This window comes from Amblyomma maculatum, chromosome 6 (assembly GCF_055883805.1).
Source record: "Amblyomma maculatum isolate TAMU_Amacu chromosome 6, ASM5588380v1, whole genome shotgun sequence".
Lineage (NCBI taxonomy): Eukaryota > Metazoa > Arthropoda > Arachnida > Ixodida > Ixodidae > Amblyomma > Amblyomma maculatum.
The window spans coordinates 70,088,975-70,108,808 of NC_139349.1; the positions used below are offsets into that span (position 1 = coordinate 70,088,975).

Below are 19,834 nucleotides of genomic sequence, written 5' to 3' on the forward strand. Positions count from 1 at the left end.
CGCACGCACGCACGCACGCACGCACGCACGCACGCACGCACGCACGCACGCACGCACGCACGCACGCACGCACACACACACACACACACACACACACACACACACACACACACACACACACACACACACACACACACACACACACACACACACACACACACACACACACACACACACACACACACACACACACACACACACACACACACACACACACACACACACACACACACACACACACACACACACACACACACACACACACACACACACACACACACACACACACACACACACACACACACACACACACACACACACACACACACACACACACACACACACACACACACACACACACACACACACACACACACAATCCGGCGACACTTAGTTCCACGTAATGCACTGTTATACTATTCCTGAGACTCGAGGTTTGTTTCAGCGGCTCGTTGTGCAGTTCTTATAGTAAGCTCCCAGCGCTTAGAGTTTCAGTGCGAAAAGCACTAACTATTTAAAAAAAATTTCATCAGCTTTTAAACGCAAAGCAACACCATGAGCCGTCAAGGCTAAACACAGGCTACTCGGTTTAATTGCGTTAAAACTCTACCACATTTTTCAAACAAAAGTAAATTACAAATTTGATGATGACACTCAGTTACAATGAACAATGGGGTCTGCCGGAATTTGACGCTAAAACCCTAACACATTTTTCGAACAAAAGTAAATTACAATTTTGACGCTGACCCTTTTTCATTTGTAATAATCAAAGAGGTCTGACGGAATTGGATGTGTTGATCAAACAATAAAGCCGATGGCCAAGGAGCTCCTGAGGAGAGGCATGTGCTGTGTACGTAGTGTTCTAAATTGCCACTCATGTTTGTTCCAGTACTTTTGTTTGTGCTGCTTTCATTGCATTTCTTTATCTCCCACTGCTCTTTCTTTCGTCCATTGCCGCTTTATGATCAGGTGCCCGTCATAGATTAGGCAATTTCTCAGCCGCTGCAACTTTATTCGGTGATTTCTTGAAATAACTTCCTTGCTACCATCATAAAGTCACTGATGCTAGGTTCGTACCTTCTTTACCCCTGCCTTTCTAGAAGTAAATGGAAAAACTACGGAAGTGATGGCACCCGCTGATATTCCTGGAAGTTCAGAGGCTGCCCGTGGCTTAGCTCGTTGCCCGCCGGGCGAAGTTTATAGGACGGCTCTGGCCTACTCTGTCGAGACCCCTACCGATGCTCCGACCGAGGCTCCCACCGAAGTACCGACCGAGGCTCCCACTGATGGACAGACCGAGGCTCCTACACCGCTCCCTTCTTCGGAGCTACCCGCAGTGCCTGGAAACCAGGAATCCATCCCAGAAGTTGTCCACGTCTCGGACAAGAAGAGGAACGGCGTAAGAGCAATCTTAGCATTTGGCTTTGGAACACATGTGTAGCTAACAGCAGGGCGAGGCCAAGCAGCCAGTACATGTATTACGTTTTTATGTATATTTTTTATCTCCCTCACTAGCATGCATAGCGTTGTGATTGGCTTAGTTATGCCCTGAGTTGCGTTCGAGCTATGATGCCTCACGTAATACTCCTGCTGCATTTACTCTTTCTTTCCTAGCAGTTCTGTACGCTTCAGTTGCGTTCAGGAAGAAAACTGGTGAGGACCTCCGAACCAGTTTACTTTATGCATTTGAAATATTACGCTCAAATAAGAAATTGTTGCTCTCGGCAGTTAACTTCCGAATGTTGCTGTATCTTGATCATGAGGTAAAAGCAGGCTTCTGATTTTATACATTGACTTTTGGTAGTTCCCCCAGTCTCATGTATTTGAGTGCTTGAAAAACAGCTGATACCAACATCCTTGGTGATGACTCCGTGGAAACAAAATTATTTCAAGATGAAAGGTTGACTGCAGTCGCCCCCGTCATATAGCGGACGAAAAACTGTAGTTTCAGTGAGTCGTGTGAATATAGACTTGTAAAGCGGGACTGGCGGTGCAACAAGCCCTACACCAGTCTTGCAGCTTAACGTTTCATAGTTTCATAGCATAGTTCCTACTGAGTTACTGCGAGAAATTGCTCCACCTCAGCTCCACCTGATCGGTATATTCTGCTAAACATTTGAGCAACCCCATTCTCACTTCGAACAGTTGAACAATTCTCTCGCTCGACCATTCTCTAGCTGTCAGGGTTAGCTCAGTTGGCCGAACAACTGTGTTGTTCATAACTGTGTTGTTGCGTTGTCCCCGCTGTGGCAAAGGTCCCAAGTACGAATCCCGGAGCACGAGAAATTTTTCTTCTATAATGAAGCCTCTGCCGAAGCTGCGTATAACCTTTCTTTTGTAGCCTCATGGGTGCGCTTGGGTGATTGGTAATGCGTAATTGCTTCATTATTGTAAATCTAATTCCTTTGGAAGGTTTCGCCGATCATTTAGTCGAATCGCCATTCATCGCATTCGTTATTTCTATTAGCACGCCATGTTGAATGTAGAGGGTTCGATATATCTACGGCGTGTTCGAAAATTTGACGGGCGTTTTTCGGCGTTCTTATACCTGTTTGAAATCAGCGTTTTTCGGCTAGTTGCATGGTGAAAACAGTAAAATGCGGCGACCAGCTGTGAAAAAAATATCGCAAAGTATGCAAGATTATATAAGCAAAAGTATGGTGGGAACCTAAGTTCCGCTTTTATGGGTATGACGCGATAGCGTAGGCTACCAGCCCCCATATTAAGTCCCACTTTAGCCAAGCCGTAAGAAAGCGCGCCTGCTTGGCCTAGAGGCAACGTTAATGTAAAGGTCCCTGGCTGGCTCATTCTCATATCACCCTCCCATATGAGAGGAGAGGCCGCAGTTGGCAGGTCCTGGCAAACGTAACGTTAGGCCACCCTATGTTAAATCAGGCTATGGAACGAAAAATGGTAGGGGTAACATTAAGAGATAGGAAGCGTGCAGAGTGGGTCAGAGAAATAACTCAAGTTACCGACATTCTAGTGGAAATTAAGAAGAAGAAATGGGCATGGGCAGGACATGTAGGGCGGAGAGGATAACCGATGGTCGCTTGGGGTAACAAACTGGATTCCAAGGGAAGGAAAGCGTAGCAGGGGGCGGCAGAAAGTTAGGTGGGCGGATGAGATTAAGAAGTTCGCAGGGGTCAAGTGGATGTCGCTAGTACAGGACCGGGTTAAAAGGAGAAATATGGGAGAGGCCTTCGCCCTGCAGCGGGTAAACCCAGGCTGATGCTGCTGCTGCTGCTGATGATGTTGTTCAATCAGTGCGGCGCCAGCCGCCAGCGCCATGCTCATGATATTTCGTTCACAACGCCAACGCCGACACGGGATTTTCGGTAAACAGGGCCTTTAATACTATCGCGTTACGAAGAGAGAAGTTTTATTGACCTCGTAGCAAAGGTTAATACACGTTATTATAATTAATCAAAGCATATTTAGGCTGCCATCAGCGATGCCAGCGCGCTGCATTGTATTGACAGCACGCAATCTTGAGAATGGCCGCTCAACTTAGCGCTTACACAGGAAAACCTATAAGGTCCAATGACGCTTGGGCTAATAGTGGCCAGTGACAAGCGTGTAGAGGCTCCACGAAAGATGTCACCGTGTTTTGACGGTAACTCTTAAAACTGTGTCTCCAGCTTCTTCATACTGCACTTGTCCCAAGAAACGAGTCTGAGCTCTTGCAATATTGAATACCGGCTGAATTCATAAGCATCTCTCGTAGCAGCTCTTCTACTACTACTTCCACAAAAACGCGGAAATGTCACTGAACGAACACTTTCGGTTGGAAAGCAAGCCTCGGGGAGAAGCTGACTTATATTTCTGCAGATGGCCCATTGCCGCAGCAACGGAATGCTAGCGGGTGCATTTCTGCAAGTGGCGCGTCATAGCATCGAGCGATGTTTTAGAGCGATGTTTTTGACACCCGTTCCTGCGTTTCGCGGCGTCGTCGCCGTCGCCGTCGGCGTTGTCCCTCGTAACCAGCTCCGCAGTCGAGGCAGTGCGCGCTCCTGCCGCGCGCTGCCTAACAGCAGCTGCTGTACTGGGCTTTGGAAGTCGCCGGGAACTATCACCTTCCGGCCACGACACGCATACAAGAGCATTCCCATCACTGGGATGTTACAGCTAAGGCTCACTTAATAAAGTTTGTCACCACCACCCGCTTGTTCGACAGATATCGCTCCACCCATAGATTTCGCCACTCTGCTGGCATCACCTGAGAGCCAGACGGGCGCCCGGTGGTTCTTTATCAAGTTCGCTTCGACCGCGGCCTCGCTTACATAGCCACCGCGTCACTACCCAATACACACAGTCAATTCGCTCTCAATGCGACCTCAAAGCGCCCAGGGGGAGCGATCGACTCCGGACGCTCTCGCTTGGCGCTGTTACGTTGTGAAGCCACATATTAGGCTGAGATCTGTGGTCTTGTAACGCTCGATGCTGCAATTATTTATTTTTGAAAGCGCAGCTCTTTGGCGCCCCTTCTTGGGTTTCGCGTCAATGTTGCCGTCGGCGTCGGCCTCGTAGCCAGCTCCGCCCCCATTTTAGCCCCCCAGCTCAGCCCCTCTCTTCCTACGTGGCACCGACCGCGCGTGTTATCTCTCCTCCATTCGCCGCTCGTTTCACCCCTCTCCCCCTCTTCCTCCGTGGTGGCGAGGGTGCTTTCCAATTGCCTAAACGCCGGCTCGCTAACAGCGGATCACGGTGCGTGCATCCCAAGCCGAAACGCAGCCACGTTCTCTTCACTCGCTAGCGGCGTCAGTGGTATCAGTCAGTCGCTGCTATCTGTTCGTCACGCTGCCTCCCGCGACCTCCCGATCCACAAAGCTTCCTTCATGACGGCCAAGAACTGTTAGTGGAGTGTTTATTGACTAAATATGTGTGAAAAATAAAGCAGGTGTCTGTAATTGTACATACATGTCTTGCTCGCATTCTTTGCCTCAAAAAAAGGTAAAACAGCTGATGAGCTTCGCCCAAATTTCGCATTAGGAAGTAACGTAATCGTCGGCAACTTTTTTTTTTAATGTTTATCGATAAAAACCGGGAAATATGCATATGGCTTATATATATCTAGACCATTTCTAGTCAAAACGTTTATAGGCATTATTGTGAGCATGAGAAAGTAGTAAGTGGTTTTATTATTATTATAGAACAAAATAAAATATGTAAAGGAAGGAAAAGATTTTTTTTGCCTGCCCCGGTATTTGCTATCGAAATGAGCTGAACCACCTGAACTTGGGCGACGGAATTAAAGGGATAGCAAGGAGACAGGTAGCAGAAATCAAAGAGGTAAGCGACAGGGAGAAAGGACAGTTTAGGTTAAAATGTAAAGGAGTATAATACTATAGCCAAACGGGCGAGTTGGTGGAACATATTGGATGGAAAAACAGCGCAAAAGACAAGCACCAGAGCAAAGAAACACAAGACGAGCGCTGACTCACAACTCGTTGACCACGTCCGTGACTGCGAATCTTGTTATCCTTCACTGCACTATTCTGATATCCTCTGATACCCGGCCCGCTTAACACGTGAGATAATGGAGGCCTACCACATGAAGAAAAAAACTAGGTTCTGCGTTAGTAAGCGATCCGTTTTTCTACATGAAAGCGAGATTGCGTGCCTGCATCCTACGTATCAACAGGTGATTTGCTTGTCCACGTCTTGATAGGGTGGCCACTTTTTCCATATATTTTGTTCCCTCTTTGAATAAACTTTCAGTTGTGAGTCAGCGCTCGTCTTGTGTTTCATTGCTCTGGTGCTTGTCTTTTGCGCTGTTTTTCCATCCAAGAGTATAATACAATATTGTACACTCCACACAGTATGAGTTTGTTTGAGGCCCGCCCGCGATTGAATTATCACGCTGGAGCAATCGGCACTGCGGGCGAGCCTCCAAATGTGCATTACGTCATGATAACTTAGTGATTTGGTTTCAGTGGAAACGTTTTTTTTTTTTTTTTTTTTTTTTTTTTGCAGGTGACTGTATCCATTCAGAACTCAAATCCCAGAACCCCGGATGCCGCATATCAAGCGCCGCAACCTGCCGACGCTGAGCCCGGTCAAGCAGGCACAAAGTCGTCTGTCCGCTGTATGTACGCCTGGGAACAAGCTTAGGATGAATGATGTCATTCCTGCTCTAACATACAGCTTATTTACCAATGGGATATTTTTGCTGATCTAAGCGGACGTAGGAGACTAAATCAGAATTAGTAACCTGGTTTACACTGTTTTAAGACGAATAATTTTTAACGAAGCATAATTACCACCCGTTGTGATAATGCGATAATATAAAGATGTAGCCGTAAGCTACCATGCATGTCCAACTACACGTACCATACGTAATAATGACTTGAACAAGAACATCTTCGGCGGAACTCCGTCTGGTTGGCTACTTGAAACAAAAGAGAAACACTTATCACCAACCAAATTATTTATTAGAACCCGACGTTTCGGGACCAACTCGGTCCCTTCCTGAGGGGCGACTAAAGTTCGAGGCACGCAGTAGCAGGCAGCGGCCTACGTTTCCCCTTTCTCAACACGTGGCGAAGTCCAATTGTGTACGCGGAGGGTAGTGTCACCGGTACCCCGTTCATTGCTGCAGCTGTCACCCGGATGAACCACGACTAGACATGACGTCTTTTAAAAGGGTTGGTCTCCACATCAAGTACGCTCACTTCCTCAAAGACGAATTTGTGGTCGGCGCGTTCGCAGTGCTCGGCGAGGGGGTTGCTTTCCGAGTTCAATTGCCGGACGTCATTTTTGTGTTGTGAAATCTGCACAAAGAAGGGACCGAGTTCGTCCCGAAACGTCGGGTTCTAAAAATAATTCTGTTGGTGATAACTGTTTCTTTCATACGTAACATGATTCTTTCATACGTAAGTTGCTGTTCCATACACAATCCCGCATATCTTTTAAAATAATTAGGCTCTCTCTCATCTGCCATCGCAGCCATCTTTTGCTCCCTCCTCATATACTCCTCAGTAGAGGCGGATGTCTCTCTCTAAACTACGCCCTCTGTCAGCCGTGGTAGGCAGCAGCAGGCTCTGTCCGGCCTTAGCAAGTGACAAAGTTCTTGCGGCTTCTCCCGATATTTTCATTGGGAAACTGTCGACCTGTTAGACTATATATATATATATATATATATATATATATATATATATATATATATATATATATATATATATATATATATATATATATATATATATATATATATATATATATTGAAAGAAAAATGAGGGGCTCGTCATGACACAATTTAAAGGAGCAAACAGTCTACGAGGCGAAGGTAAACGTTGGTTACTTATTATTGTTATTATTTTTACGTTGTATATATATATATATATATATATATATATATATATATATAGAAGGAAAGAAGCCAACAGTCGGCGAGGCCAAGGAAAGCATTGGGGATTGTATTTTATGTCTTTTTTTTTAATTTTTACTTGGATAATCACAGAAATTAGTAATGTAATCTGTTTAGGGGAAAGATAATTAAACACAAAGTAGAAGAAAAAAATATATATATATATATATATATATATATATATATATATATATATATATATATATATATATATACATAATTTAAAGGAGAGAACAGTCTTCGTTGCGAAAGTAAACGTTGAGAATTTAATATTATGCCTTTTACGTTATTGGTTGATATAGACAAGAATAGAGTCTTATGATCATTTGGCGCGTTGTATTTCCTTCTGCTTTTCATTTAATATTCTTTCTCCCTAAAATCATCATAAGACTCTATTCTTGTCTATATCAACCAATAACGTAAAAGTAATATTAATAAATTCCCAACGTTTACTTTCGCCTCGTAAACTGTTCCCTCCTATAAATTATATATATATATATATATATATATATATGCAGCGAAAAATAATAGTGCCGCTTAAGTAACCTTATTTGTGGAATGCGATGAAAAGCAACGTTTTTGCAATAGTTTACTGTTATCCCATTCCGACGTGCGCGCTGTCGCCTTTTAATGTTTTTGGGCATTTAAAGGGGGTTGTGGATCCTACCTGTCGCCACCTTAATCGGGCGTGTCACGCGACCAGCACATCTTCAAACTGCCAGTGTACCTGCAATATTGACCATATCGCGTTATCTCAGGACGTCATACATCTCGGCGGCCAATCATAGCTCGGCCACGTCACCCGCAAACATCGTAGAGGCCGAGACCGCGAAGAGACAAAATCTCCTTTTTAGTCGCGAAGGCTCCGCCCCCCGTCCTGTAGGCCTGCGTACCGGGGTAGGGAGTAGGGTGCCTCCGTTTCCGGTGGACAATAAAGGTTGTTATCCATTTATGCATCCTCTGCTCAGAGCTCTTGCAAACTCGGCTATTTTACCTGGTTTTTAAACGTCCCGTACTCTGCCGTTTGTATTCGTATTCGAAGATGTTCGAATACTCTGAAAATTTTCGCATTTACCGCAGTTTCAGCGCACTGTGCGCTTCGCCGCAGTACTTGATCGTGTGGACTATAAGGTGAAGCATACTCAAAACGCGGCGGGGCCGTTTAGTGTTTGGGAAGCGGGACCTCCTATTTTTGGGAAGAGGGTGTTCCTGACAGTGCGTGCAAAGCGAATTACTTGGCGAAACAAAACAAAAAGAAAATCATCGCTTCCACTTGTACTTGAGCTTAAATGCCGGAGGCCAGCGAGCGGGTGTTCTGATAAGATTACTGTGGTGCAAACAGTTTTCGGCAGTTTTTTTTTTTTCGTCCAAATCCATTAAATAATTCGAGATTTCGGTTAAATACAACACTTTTTCTGGCCCTTTGAAAGCCAAATTAAAAATAATTTACAGTGTTCAGCAGCAAGATGGCAGCTCCACCCGATTTCACACAGGTCCACCTTATACAAAAAACGACTATGGAATCCTATATAAAATGCATGCTGGATTTTTCACTATGGTGTATGCTTCTGCGGACTTCTAGCTTATTTTTATGTGCGCATGTCACGCGAATTTGAAATGAACATAATCAGCAGTGGTTTAGTATTTATTTCCGTTCTTTTTTTTTTTTTCAATTTCATATATTCTATAGGCATTTTTTTTCGTATTCTTACTCGAAAATTTTAGTATTCGCACATCTCTAACGAAAACCAGATACATGAGGAGGCATGCGCGCTATATCCCCATAATTGAGTTCTTGCCCTGTCTACCGACCAAGAGGAGGAAAAAAAAAAAATTCAGAGGGACACTTAAAATAGCGTACGTGTGTAAAGGTGAAAGCTTCCACGCGCGATGAGCTGCCACTACGCCTGATTCCCACGCTTTCTCCTGTGGAGCTCGCCACAACAAGACCGTTACAGCGATGCTTTCTGTACTTTTAAAGCGGAAGCCTTTATTAACTCATCGTTGTCATCAGCAAAAGTGTCACGCTTTTGCGGCGGCTCTGATCGGTCGAGACGGAATGACGTCATGGAGGTCTCGACCAATCACGGAGTACCACCACAGTATGCGTGAATGCGTGCCATATACGGCCATATGGAAATGAATGATCAATGACTAATTTGTGACTGAATTAATTACTAACTGCTAGTTGTAGGCTACTTACGTAATTACTAATTGCACATTGATCACATATTAATTGATATTTACTAATTAGTGCAGTTGCGCAATTAATTATTTACTAATTTATGCAGCGTACCCGATAAAATTACCCACACAACCGTAAACGTAGAACAACTGCGAAGATACAAGGAACGCGATTTCGACGCTGCCAAGCAGAATTCACTGAATAAATGCCCTCGGCGAATGTGGAAGAGTAGTCGCTCGCTTTACTCGTAGCAGCATTCATCGCTACATGCACAACAGTCGCGTAGCAGAATGCAGCACTCAGGAGGCAATTTCGCCTTTCATTACTTTTTTCTCTTTATTTTATGTACTATTTCCCCATGTTCTACTCTGACAGCGCCCTCTTCCCTTCTTCTCCTCTGAGAACGCCCGTTGTGCTTAGTCACATGGTGCAGTGAAGTAATTAGGGCACATAACTGGACTCATTTCGAATTCTTAACGCAAACTGTATTCTAGCAGGCCCAAACCAAATGGGAAGAGAAATCATATGACACCACCCGGAAGCTCGCTAGCTGAAGTGGTTCCAACTTTATGCAGAAAAAAAAAAAATATATATATATATATATATCGATCACATCGTTTCAGTCAACTTGAACAAGTTTCATTGCTGAAGAAGTGAAATGCATGCGAGAGGTCAAATAAATGCATTTGAGACGCCATTCCAGCTAGAATTGAAAGATCTGACATCAGCGTGTACTTCATCAATACGGCGTTTACACAAGAAGTAGCAGATGAAGGTGATGAGGTGACAACTACAACTACATTCTACGTGACTTTTGACACCTATTTTATAGTCCTACATGTTTAATGATGAGTCAGACAAACGAACTTCCTTTTTTTTTTTTTAGCGTTTTGAACAGCGTAGCCGCGATTCCGTTTGAAGTGCGGTATCTGACAGCCTTTCAAAGCGGGTGCGTGAGTGCGAAACAAGGAACTTTATCATGACTCATGTAATTTGCGCGTTCTCTCTTTCTGTCTCTTGCAGTTGGAAAAAAGATGCTGCATGAATTTCCCGCCACCAGCTCGCTCAACGACATGACACTCCGGTCACCGACGTTCCGTGCGAGCCTGTTCGTTCTGGCGAGTCTAGCCACCGTACTGGTCCTGTTCGCGATCTTGATGCCTACAGCTAAGACACTACCCGGCACCTGCTCTAATGAAGCCTGCAGACAAGCGACCAAATACCTCCTAGATCTCATGGACGACACTGTAAACCCGTGCAACGACTTCTACCATCACGTCTGTAACGTCTGGCTCAGAAAACAAAAGGAGAAAGACTTTGCCCACGCAACGCTTTGGAAGAGTCTCAATATCGTGCAGATAGCACTCCTAGAACACAAAGGAAATGTGGAAAGCTATACTGACCTGCCTGGAATCTCTCAGTTCACTGCACTTTTCGAGTCTTGCTTGACCTTCCTAACACCGTCGCCAACCCTGTCCGACGCAAACCTGGCAAAGGCCTTTGTCAATGACGTTAAAGTACTCCATTTGAGCAACGTGAAAGATGCTTTGCAAACAGTGATTAGGTTGTCCCTGAGAAGAGGAATTTCCACTCTTTTCCAAGTCAGCCTCATTAGGCAGCGCAACGAGAATGTGGGCTTGTACATTTCTCAAGCGGTGTCACTAACTGCGAAGCTAAACGAGAAAGCACAGAGCTCGACATTCGCACGGTTCATGGCACAAATCCTTAATACAGTCACTCAAATCCTGCCTGAGCGCTGGTCACGTGACGTTAACGACACAGCGTTGCGTCTCGTTGAATTCGACATGAAGGTGACTGCCGGTGACCCTGAGTTTGAGCTCGCGACATTATCGGTTCTTCACAAACACCTCAGAGAGCTGGCAGGGGGAGGCGACTTTGTCCTTGTTGTGAACTCAGTCTTGCCCAAAGCTTCGAATCTCGTTGGCACATCGAAGGTTTGGTGCAACGGACTCAATTCCATAAAGGACGCGCTTCACTACTTCAGCCAACAGCTAGAACTCGGCCTCCTATATATTTTCGTGCACATACTCATGGAGATCGGCAAGTTCTACTACGCCGGTGTTCTCTTTGAAAACAAGCCGAAGTACGTGGCGCAGGTCTGCTTAGAAGCTAGCCGTGATGTCATGCCACCGAATATTTGGTCCGCAGTGCTCAACAGCCTAGCAGCTCTCGACAGCACTAACTTGGCAGAGCGGTTGTCAGTAGACTTAATGTTCGACCATATCCGCAGAATGGCATCTGGCCGGCCGCTTACTGCCGGCATGGACGAGAAGGACCACCGAGACGTGGTGTCCGCATTGTCAAGCATGCGGCTACTGTCTGAAATCGGCGAGTCGTACGAGCTATCAAACAGCTCAGGCAGCCTCCACGTTAACTTCACTAAGGTCGCGGCAGATTTCAGTAATTCGCACATATCCCTCAAGTCCTTCGAATCGTTGCGGCGCTTGTCTGAACCCCCTTCCATCGAAGACGTAGTCCGGAGTATGTATGCTACGATGGGTGGCTGTATATACAGTCCAATGTTGAACGCCGTAATCCTGCCTTCCGCACTGCGACGGTCTCCTTTCGTCTACTCGACCGATGACGTTCCCATCGAGTTTGACTTGGGCACCGTGGGCGTGTTCCTGGCCAGAAGTGTATTCGAAGCCGGCTTACCTTCGGCTCGAAGTGATTTCACCTGGAGGACGCAGAAAGTGGCGCATTTCGTTCACTGCCACGAACACCAGGCGCCGCCATTGCTGCACAGCTTGTTCAAAGAAATCAGGCCAAGTCAGGCCCTGGATTTGTTCGCTTGGGCGTGGTCCGTTAAGCTCGTGCACAGGGTCATGGTGAATAAGTACGAAGGCTCCGGAAACATGTCAGCGTCTAAGTTCGATTGGCAAGCAGCACAGCGGATTTTCTTTCGGAGGTTCTGCCTGACGACTTGTAGCTCGGCTGACGACAACGGGCAAAGCGCAAATGCAAGATCGCGCTGCTTGGTTCCGCTTTTGAGCCTGAATGAATTTTACACTGCATTTAGTTGCCCGGCGCGGGAGGTTAACACCTTGAGATATTGCCTTGATACGGAATGATGCTCAGGGTTGTAGTTATAAACTTTTACTGTGCAGCTGAAGTACCTGATGTTGAATGATGCGTTATCGAGTGTGAGTAAGGTGCATCATAGCACGTGTCTTTATAACTAATCCTCAGTTAGCTATATGCTTTATATATGGTTTGCACGCAGTGTTTCAACCACGTTTTGCCTTAGGCGTTATTTTTATCATCGTGTGTTTACTGTTAAATGAGCTGCAATCTTTTGTTTTCCCCTTAGAACATGCTATTCTGGATAATTTTAGAAATTTTGTACAGGGAGACATGAATGATTTATGTATGCTCTTGTATTCTACAGCATTTTAGCATGAACTGCATATCGCCAACTATATATATGACTGCTATTTCATGGTTTGTGCCCTGTCAGAAAACGAAATATATCGCAGTACTTGAGTCTTCTCGTATCCCTGAATCACAAATTGTCAGTGGCTGCAATAGTATGGTGAAATATAGTGAGTGAGCCAGTGCGTGTTTATTCGGAAAGGGCGACTCCTAAAAGGAAGAAAGAGGGGTGGAATGCGCGGGCAGAGAAGACGAAAAAGGCGGGACTCCTTGGTAAAAACAAAAGCCAGTCTGGCACCAAGAGTAATTAAACTTGTTTTTGTGGCCCTTTCTTTCAACAGGAGGCTCGGCGACTATAGCTGCCGCCACGACAGTGAACTGGCCGCCCCTTAACTGCAATTGTACCTAATCCACTCGAACAAATGAAATGGGGACCCTTTCATATGGGGATAACAGTGAAGACAACCACGTGAACGGCACACACAAACACATATCAAATGTAGATTGCTGCGACTCTCAACGCATTGGTCGAGTTATGGGCAGCCACGGTGCCAAGTGCGCCGAACCAAGATGCTATGTGGCTGCTCTAAGCACATTATCCTTCATCACAAAAGAACATGAATCTTTGGGAGATGAGGTGAAGTTTTATGTTCACAAGGGCAAAAAGAGGTTATTGCGGTGGGTGCATGGGCTCGGCTATAGAACGCGAAATGAAAACCGCCCCTCATCTGTCAGGCTTACTTTTGGGGCCTCTGTCGATCGTTGGTACCCTGGCCAGCTACGCAACAGTCCGGTAAACAACCACATAGCAGTCATATGCTCTCGTGAACATAGCGATGTGTCACAGTCGCCAAGGGTAAATCGTTTTTTTTTTCTTTTTTATCAGCGGTGACCAGTTTGACTTGCCACAGGTTTGTGATCCCTGCATTCATGTCGAGATTGACAGCGAGGTAGTCTTTTCTAAAAACTTAGAGCCTAAAGGGTTCGCGTCCGAGCCACAACGTGTGGCTTATGCTGCATTTCCAGCATTTTAAATCTCCTGAAGGTAAGCATGCTTTTTGTTCTGCCCTTTCTTCTAAGGGTGCTAAAGCAGTCCGCCTACAAAGCTTAGAGGCGAACTCCGTGGACTCTTAACTTTTGACAAAGCTGTACTTGCGATTCTATCGCTGCACTTATACTCCGTGCGAAGTATCTTGTTCGAGCCTCTTAGACAAGCCCATTGGAATTTTCTAAACGCAGTTTAGCTCCGCAAATTTGCAGAAGCGGCTTGCTAGCTGGATAACTTCTGATTGTGCCTGCGAGGAGCAAATGAATCCAGCTTATCCTCGTATACAAGGTCACATTGATCTTGGTCACCGTGATGGTTTTAGGAGCAACTGCCGTGCGACATAAGTGTTATATCGGACAACTTTGTCATGCTGGCCTATCCACCAGATACGAATGAAATACTAATATCAGTGTAGCAAATGTTGAGGCAGTCCATCGTTACACCGTAAACTTCGGATTGGTGAAAGAGCGAAATGTCCGCTTCGGTCGCTTTGCGCGCAGTTCGCATACAGTTCTACCTTGTGTTCTGACACATTTTGACGGTCTGCCATTTTAGGGCTATTCCAAGTCGACGAACGTCAGCACTGACACCCAGTGGAAAGCAGAGATTGGTTTGAAATCAGTTACATCAGGAGCAAATTAGAGAATGATCTCATTGGAATCAGAATTACTTCGCCGCATTCAATGGTAGTGAAGTTTTCATTTTCCCCATAGGTGGCTTAATTTTCTCATGGGTCGACTCGCTCTGGCGCACTCCTGCTTATATTCAGATTGTGATCTGAGTCGAGTGTATACGAACACACATTCAGATAACGATCATTCCTGAGTCCGTATTCTCGTTGAAATTATAATTTGAGCTTTGAATGAGCCCGGCCTAATGTTCAGATCATGTTCTGAGTCGTGAGTTTATCCAAACTCGAATTCCGACATGATCTGAGTCATGAGTGAGTTTGTACTCACATTCAGATAATGATCTAAGTCGTAAGCCCAGGTTCAGGCCAAGATCATGTGTTTTTTTTATGACGACAGCGTGCGCCTTTTTTCATAATTTACTGACAGTGGAAGGGAGGAAAGTTTCATCGCCTCTACAAAGGACGTTTTTGAGCGCAGAGGTTTGGCAACATTTCTCGGTGACCGGAGGAGAAAAACCCGTGGAACATTTTTTGCGTGCGTCCCGTGCAGTACATTGTGCATATTGCACTTTAAATGTTGCCACTGATTTAGAACTTAAGATTGATAGAGGCCTAAGCAAACATTTCAGAAGTCTTGTTTATGCACACTGACAACCTATAATATTAAATTTCTATCATGGTTAATAAATACAAAATCATACATGGCTCTTTCAAATCATGCGTGGCTATTTTTTATTGGTACCTGCTTCTCGTTTGGTACGTCAAAGTTCGATTATCTAATCCGGCAAGTGTTGAAAAGCCTGTATGATTAAATAATTCTTAAGAGCTCGGAGCAGACTATATAAAACACGTTTAGTATGACCGTTATTTTATGTTTCAGAAGAAGATTGGTTATTTGATAAGACCGTAACACGTTTAAAAGAAGACGCAAGTAACTCTCTTCTATTACGTGTAACACTTGTACGCTTTTTTCTTAGGTGTGGCCCCAGACTAAGCCACAGTAATTAAGCGGAAGACTAAATAAAGATGCGACAAATTAAAAACATCGCAGATTTCGGGAATACTTGGCGCCTACTATAAAGAAGAGTTAGAATTTGAGATAAATTTGTGGTAATGCCTAAAATATGGACGTCCCAAGAGAGGTTTTTATTAAACATAACGCCTAAGTGTTTTAAACGCTGCTGCTACCTCTAATAAAAAGGACCTCAAAAATCGTTAAAAGTTTTATTTCAACAAACTGGCTTGTTTTTAGATCAAAAGGTTACAACTTTCGTCTTGGTGATAATAATTTGTAACACGTTTTTGAGGAATCATTGATCCAGTTGCTTTAACACACAGTTTGATCTATCTGCTAACACGTCTATGTTATCCGCAGATACAAGTACACGTGCACCATCCGCGTAAACAACAAATTTTGGAAGTGGTACAGCACAAACAGGGTCGTTAATGGAGGTGTTGAAAAGAAACGGGCCTAGTATGCTTTCTTGGGGAACACAAAAGAAAACAGGTTCCACCTTGTTTGTTAACCCCTGTAAAATAATTGTTCGTTTGTTAGACTACAAATACGATTTAATCAAGACTGCGTGCCCATGAAAACCACAGTGTTCAAACTTACCCGGAGTAGGATTAATAAGATCAAACGCTTTCGTGAAATTGATATGTATTCCTATGAATATATATATATATATATATATATATATATATATATATATATATATATATATATATATATATATATATATATATATATATATATATATATATATATATATATATATATATATATATATATATATATATATATATATATATATATATATATATATATTTGCAAAGCTCCATCAATATGGGTTCTTTCTCGTCTAGTAAAGCAGATTCAGTGGACAAGTTTTTTTTTTTTTTTTGAAAGCGCAGAGAGCTCGCAAATATATCATGAGATATTCAAAGAAATTGTTCATAGATAACTTTTTTTCCTGTAATTCACATAATATTGGCAGTATCGACATTGACCTGTAATTGTTCATTTGGTTTCTGTCATTTCATTTATTTTATGTGCTCATCAGGACATGACGAATGTGAGAAAAAGCTGCATTTTTAAGCAGCTTACAATAAAGGCATCAGCGACGGACTACAGAATTATTTGCGAACATTGCGAAAAGCAAATAACATTTATAAAAGACAGAAACACGTGCAGGCTGCGTACCACGAGAAACGACAGGATTTGATATACACATATTCGGTTTGGTTTGGTTTGGTTTGGTTTATGGGGTTGAACGCCACAAAGCGATTCAGGCTATGAGAGACGCGTAGTACAGGGCTCCAGAAATTTAAACCGTCTGAGGCACTTTAACATGCACTGACATCGTACAGCACATGGGCGTCTAGCTTCTGCCCTCCATCGAAAAGCGGCCACTGAGGCCGGGATTCGATCCCGCATACTTGGGCACATTATCCGAGCGCCCTAACCACTGCATCACCACGGCGGGGTATACACAGATTCATAACGTGCGCGACACAAGGTAAATTAAGGTAAAAAATGAGCCGGATTTGCTTCGTATCACGTTTGAGTCACCAGCCGTACTGAAATTTATTGGATGAAAAACTGTACACAATCATCTTCTTCAATAGGTTTTAGATACATTTAATTTCGAAACCTATTTACACCTCTTAGGTCGTTATCAATATTGTTACGAAGCGGCAAGCCGATGAAGACAGGAGATAGAACATAACTGATGACGATGGTAGATGACGTTTAATGAATGTTCGCGGCGGGCCTAGCGCGAGCGCTCCTGCCCGCGCCACTGCCCGCTTCTTCCTTTTCGTCCGTAACAATATTAACAGCACTGGAGACGATAACAAAATGTTTAAGTGTTTCTGCAAACTCCTGCCAGAAAACTTAGCATAATTTATTATAATCGAAGATGTATCATTTGGGCAACGCTGCGCGCTAATAAACTATTCAAATGTTTCGACATTAGATCGAGCGGCCGTGAGTTTAAGCAAATTCGTTGGCACAATATTCATTTCTTGATTGCCTTCTTGAGTTCTTTGTTAAGACGATTTCGGTATGTTGCACATGTACTCAAGTCACTCTTTGCTTTTGTTTTGAGAAAATTTGATAGAGCCTAATTTCGTCACGTATTTTTGTATTAAGCTTGGAAGTTAGCTACGGTTTGCGAAAGAGCCGATTCTGCTTCAGAGTTTTCATACGGAAACGTGCTTTGAGTATTGGCTTTTAAATGTGCCAGAACCCCTCGCAAGTTTTGTTTGGATCGATCAGTGAAAATATTGATTCAAGACTGGCAGATTTTGTGCTTAAGTGCAGATAGTGATAATCAGTTATAGCCTGGAAAAAGTACGTTTGGCTCTTGCGCTTGGTATATTGTTTTATTGCGAAAGCAATACTACTCTAGGTTTCGAGCATTCAGCGTAGTGTGGCCGGTAGCCACGTCTTACCCACGTGACGCTGTGACGTCACACCCCACGTGACACTAGGGTGAGAGCTGGGCTACCAACTCAAGCGGTTGGCAGGAGGGGTCAACTTGGGTCTCTCGTTTCACATGGGACGGTTATGTCAGAATCAGCCTGCCAGGACCCTGATATTCACGTTACCCCTATAGGCCACTGAGGCACGTTCATACGGCTTGGTTAAAGCGGGGCTTTATGTGTAGGCTGAGGAAGAGGCTGAGGAAGAAGAACTCTCGGTCATCCGCAGCTAATGCTTTCGCTCAATATTTTGTTCAGCAGCGTTGAAACACGAAAAACATCGCCGCTGGCTTGTAGCTTCTGCCTTTTTAGGTATATGGAAACAGCACAACGGAACGATGGTAACCCGTCACAAGAGGTGGAAAGGTTGCTATTGTTTACAAATACAGTAATTTGCGTTGAACAACTGTCACTACCAGGCCTAGAGTGCGTGTTGTGCACTATAAAAATCGCAAAAATATATTTTTTAAATGTCATTGTAGTGTACAGACCACCAGGTACTACTGAAGAATATATACAGTCTCTAAATTATTTTTAATACCTTTGTTTGCTAAGGCAAACAAGACAATTATAATGGCTGGGGATTCCTAGACTATATAGACTGGAAAAATACAAAGACGATATCGTTTTTTGCCAAAAGCAACCCACCAACCGTGACGGTCGCCGGAGCAGGCGCAGGGCCGAGCCGTGGCGCTGCATTCGCTATCGCTGGTCGCAGCTTTCTGGCTGCGGCCGTAAGCTGCCTGACGTAAGCTTGCTCAATCGCTCGCCTTCGTCGGATGATAAAAAGTAAACGCGTAATCGTGTGCCGCGTCTGATATGGCGCCTTCGGAGCGTTGTGCTACTGAGGAGGGGCGTGCCGGATAACATAGTTCGCTGAACGCTCCTTTTTGGCTGGCGCTGTGACACCGCCCTCTTCACTATGGGTGTTTAATATCAGCATTCAGCTCCTATAACCGGAACGATTGACACGGTTTCCTGCGGTTTCAAGACTTGATTTTTTGCCAACAATCGACTTAGTTGTGTCGCTTCGTTATGCTGGAGGAAGAAAAATTGAAGCAACGTTTCCAGCCGTCTCACGTTCCCCTGTTGCTGCGTGCTGCACTTCGCGCCATTTGGTAACGCAGAGAGAGAGAGAGATAGAGAGAAGTCTTTAATTAAAAGCAGATAATTTATCCGGCGTTAGGATTCGCTAACATGCGAGAGTGTCCAGGGGGAAATGCCAGAAGCGTTAGTTTCTGTGGTTGATTAATATTAGGCAGGGACAGAAGCTGTGCACAAGAAGTGCATCTTCCCTTGAAGGACAAGGTGAGATCGCGTAGTTTCTTGCGCGGAAATAACACCCAGAGGGAAACATCCTGCTTCTATTAACGTTATTGATGCACAGAAACCTTTTTAGATTTCAAGGCATATTCGCAGCCAGTTATTTCGTGCGGCCACAAGAATCTTGAGTGTTAGAAGTAGTATTTGAAGCACCGTTAGGTAAAAGCACAAGCTACCTTCATCATATATTTTTCAAGCAGAACCATTGATCGACAGTTGCTCTTCCCCCGCCTTCCCGCTATAAATATGAAAACTCGTCGCACTGTTGTGATCCTCTCCCGCAGTTTTTAGCACGAGTTCACTATTTCACGAGGTTTTACCAGGCCTTCAGGATGTGCGTGACAGACACTGTGCCTTTCCTTCCCTCTAAACTAATTACTAATGAAATCGTTAGTAGAG

General features: G+C 44.4%; 1 protein-coding gene across 4 annotated transcripts in view; it reads right to left on the bottom strand.

Annotated features, from left to right (window-relative positions):
- LOC146185987 (4-vinylphenol methyltransferase 2-like) overlaps positions 1-19,834 on the bottom strand; it is a 43,271-nt gene that overhangs the window by 11,280 nt on the left and 12,157 nt on the right. Inside the window, exon 1 of one of the 4 annotated variants that reach the window (XM_084606923.1) lies at positions 18,761-18,800. The exons of the other annotated variants lie outside the window; for them this stretch is intronic. The gene's annotated coding sequence lies outside the window, so the exon portion shown is untranslated. Of the gene's footprint in view, positions 1-18,760; positions 18,801-19,834 lie in introns of those variants that run through there. 4 annotated transcript variants of the gene reach the window in all.